Below are 3,758 nucleotides of genomic sequence, written 5' to 3'. Positions count from 1 at the left end.
CTATGTCAATTCGTTAGGCAAGAGAAGTATCTCACTATTGTTTTCTTTTCCAGTTGTTGGAATCCTAGTGAGATTGAATATGTATTTCACATGTTTATTGGCCATTAATTTATTTTTGTTAATTCCGTATATTGTCTCTGCTTCTTTATCTACCTTTCCATTGGTGTGTGTGGTCCACTGAATAATCACCTCCCAATGATGGCTCCAAAACTTGTGAATTTGTCACTTTACCTGGCAGAATGGATTGTGCAGATATGATTAAATTAAGGACTTTGACATCCAGGTGGGGTCATTACATGAGGGAGACCGTTGGAGTCAGAGCAGATGTGATGATGGGAGCAGAGGTCAGAGCAGAGAGGACCTGAAGATATTACACTGAGGACTTTGAAGGTAGAGGGAGGGGCAAGAAATGCATGGGGCCTCCAGAAGCTAGAAGAGGTAGGGGAGAGGATTCTTTTTAGAGCCTCTAGAAAGAACCAGCCCTGTGGATATCTTCAGCCCAGGGAAACTGACTTTGGACTCCTGAACTCTAGAAATGTAATAAAAGAAATATGGATTATTTTCAGCCACTAAATCTTTAGCATTCTGCTACAGCAGCAGAAAACAAATACAGTCATGTTCTTATTTTTCTCATTGATGTGTTAATACTCTTTTATACAATCAAGTTATTAACTTGTCATAAATGTTACAAATATTTTTCCCAGCTTACAGTTTACTTCTCAACATTTTTATGGTGTTTTCTTTTTTTTTTTTTTAAGTTCTTAGTTTATTAATCCTCTCATGAAAAATCTGCACAATCACCACAGATGAAGTCACTGAAGAATCTTTACCCCTTTTTGCCAGCACCAACATTGGCCTTTGCGGTCCCCCTGACCTTCTTCCTCCTGTTCTCAGGTTCCTTTCCCTATTTTCTTAGGGTCATCTTCTTCTCATACAGGCAGTGTCTTCCGAGTCTATGTTTGGGTTCATTTTTCTTTGTGTAATCCAAGGAATCATAAATCATGCCAAAGCCAGTTGTCTTGCCACCACCAAAGTGTGTTCTGAATCCAGAGATGACATCTGGTGTCGTCTTGTACATTTTGGCTGGTTTTTCCCTAATTTTTGTCTGGGGTACTGTTGCCTTCCCAGGGTGAAGGACATCAGTGACCATTTGCTTCTGTTGGTCATGAACTTCCTGGTCCGGGTAGTTACTGTGTCATTCATGATGAAGGCTAATCTTCAAGCAGCCAGGGAGGAAAAGCTATGGTGTTTTCTGATAGAGTTTTTTTTCTTAACTTTTAAATATGGTTGTTGCATTAGATAAGCTTTATTTCAGTGGCATACAGATTTTAAAAATTATGCAGTCAAATCTGTGTGACTTTTCCTTGGTGATATATACTATTGCTTTTAAATCAGTTTTATATTCACAAATGTTACTTCCAGCATTTTTATGGTATGTGATTTTTCATTTATCATTCTTTATTAAGTTTTTATATATTTTTAGTCCTATTTCAAGGCTATCTAATCTGTCCAATTAATCTGTCAAGTCCTGTGCTATTACTACACAGTCTAAATTATTGTACTTTCATAAAAGTTTTATATCTAGTAAGCCAAGTCCTCATTCACTACTCTTTTCATTAACATTTTTTAAAAGCTGGTCTCAACATTTTATTTTTCCAGATGAGTCTTAGAATAATTTAGACAAGTTAAAAAATTTCATGAGTATTTGAATTAGAGAATTACAATAAATTTGTAAAATAATTTAGAAAGATGACATCTTTTTAATATCAGAGAAGAAGATAGTATGTTTTTCCATTTACAAAACTTAAAAATTATATTTCTTTAAAGTTTTGTAGATTTATTAATGCAATCTCAGATGTTACTCAATAAGATTAGTGTTAGGTATTTTGTATGTTTGATTTCTATTGGAATTAGAATTTTTTTAATGGTATTTACAAACTAATTTTAGCTCATGCATTGGAAAGCTCTCTATTTTTATATGTATATCTTCTGCTTTACGGAACTTTACTAATTATGAGTTTTTCAGTTGATCCTCTTTGGTTTTTTAGGTATATAATTCTATCACATGTAAATGCTGGTGATTTTGTCTCCTATATCCTCAAAGTTTAAATTTATTTTTCAAATTTTTAAAGTTTTTGCCAGAATTTCTAGGACCATGTTGAATATTGACAGTAACATGATGTGTCTTCATCTTACTCATACTTGAAACATTATGTGTCAAGTAGTTTTCTTTAGGATGACTTTGGCTATTAGTTTAAGAACAGTCTTACTTTTCATGTTAAGGAAGTATTTTCTTTCTAGTTTAAAGCATGTATTGATATTATTTGAGTTCATTTTTCTAACTGGATCTATTGAGCTAATATTTTAGATGAATTGTTTTCTGAATTATAAGCTCCATTTGTGGTTCTAGGATATAAGGCTGTAGTTTTAATATTTTCTTCTCTCCATCAGATTTTGGCATTGGGGTCAGTGTTTAGCTTCCTAAAATGTTTTTGGTGCCTTACAGTTTTTATTTTTTCTATTTCCTGAAGCACATATTGTATGGGGATTTGAAAGAAGTCACCTATAAAACAAGCTGCTTTGGGTCATTTTGGAAATCATTTTTTTTTTAAGTTACTCAATTTCATTTATGATTTCCTCTAATCAGGTTTCTTCTACTTAACTCATTTTCAGTAATTTACTTATTATTTTACAAATTTGTCCTTTTACTGGGATCTCAGTAAACTAAGTTTTGAAAGAATGGTTTGTGTGACTGCTTTCAGTTCTTCTAAGGTCGTACATTACTACTATCATTCTAGACGCATAAGAGAGAAGTTAATTTATTACATGCAATGGATGCCTTAGGGCTTGATTCTCTCCTGGAACTGGTTGAAAGGGTTGCAAGAGTTATACACAATACTTTAAAATAACTGTAAAAATGTTCTTATCTGTTTCTATGTTCTCTCCTTATATTCACTAATATGTGGATTAATTTTTTTTAGATTTGTTATAATTTTTTCCAAAGAACCTGTTCTTGAATTTCATTTACAATTTGGTTATATTTGCTTTTATTTTTATTATTTCTTTCCTTCAGATTTTACTAGGTTTCTTTTATTGAACTTGTTTTAATGGTTTGATTTGAGCCGCTAACTCATTTCAAAGGGAATAATAGGAATACTCTGAGGTAAAGCATGGGGGGTTGGTGATAGACAGAGATATCAGCTTAGAAGGCTGGTATAGATAGGATCAAGGAGGGCCATCAGTGTAAAAATGGTGACTTTATTTTGAATGGCAATCTTTGGGGGTTAGTGGTTGTAGAGCTAGGAAAGAGTTGTTTACCCTCTGGACAATTTCACCCTAGAAGTTGGCCAGAGTCTACCCTCTTGTAAAGACAATCTGTGCTGATTAACCGATTGCTTGGCTATATTTGTGGGGGGTTTGCTATGAGTGCTATGTATGGAGCCCTGTCTTAAGGGCAGCACAGACCATGCAAAAGGAGCTGTGACATTTTTGAGATTTTTGTTGCAAAAGTAAACTAAGTTTGTAGCAGTATCAAAAAAGAAAGATTATAGCCTGGCCAGGCTTGGCTCAGCAGTTGAGCATTGACCTAGGATCCAGGTGATCGGGGTTCGATTCCCAGTCAGGGCACATGCCCGGGTTGCAGGCTTGATCAATGGCTCTCTCATCATTGATGTTTCTCTCTCTCCCTCTCCTTCTCCTTTCCTCTCTCTGAAATCAATAAAGCTATATATATATTTTTAAAAAAAGATTATAATCTG

General features: G+C 34.3%; 1 pseudogene; it reads right to left on the bottom strand.

The window, feature by feature from the left end:
- Window positions 1-826: 826 nt before the first annotated feature.
- Window positions 827-1,203, bottom strand: LOC107523798 (small ribosomal subunit protein eS24 pseudogene; annotated as a pseudogene).
- Window positions 1,204-3,758: the final 2,555 nt, after the last annotated feature.

Source organism: Miniopterus natalensis, chromosome 8 (assembly GCF_054644295.1).
Source record: "Miniopterus natalensis isolate mMinNat1 chromosome 8, mMinNat1.hap1, whole genome shotgun sequence".
Taxonomy (NCBI): Eukaryota; Metazoa; Chordata; class Mammalia; order Chiroptera; family Miniopteridae; genus Miniopterus; species Miniopterus natalensis.
The sequence above is the reverse complement of the archived record's forward strand: the minus strand, read 5'-3'. Positions and strand labels throughout refer to the sequence as shown.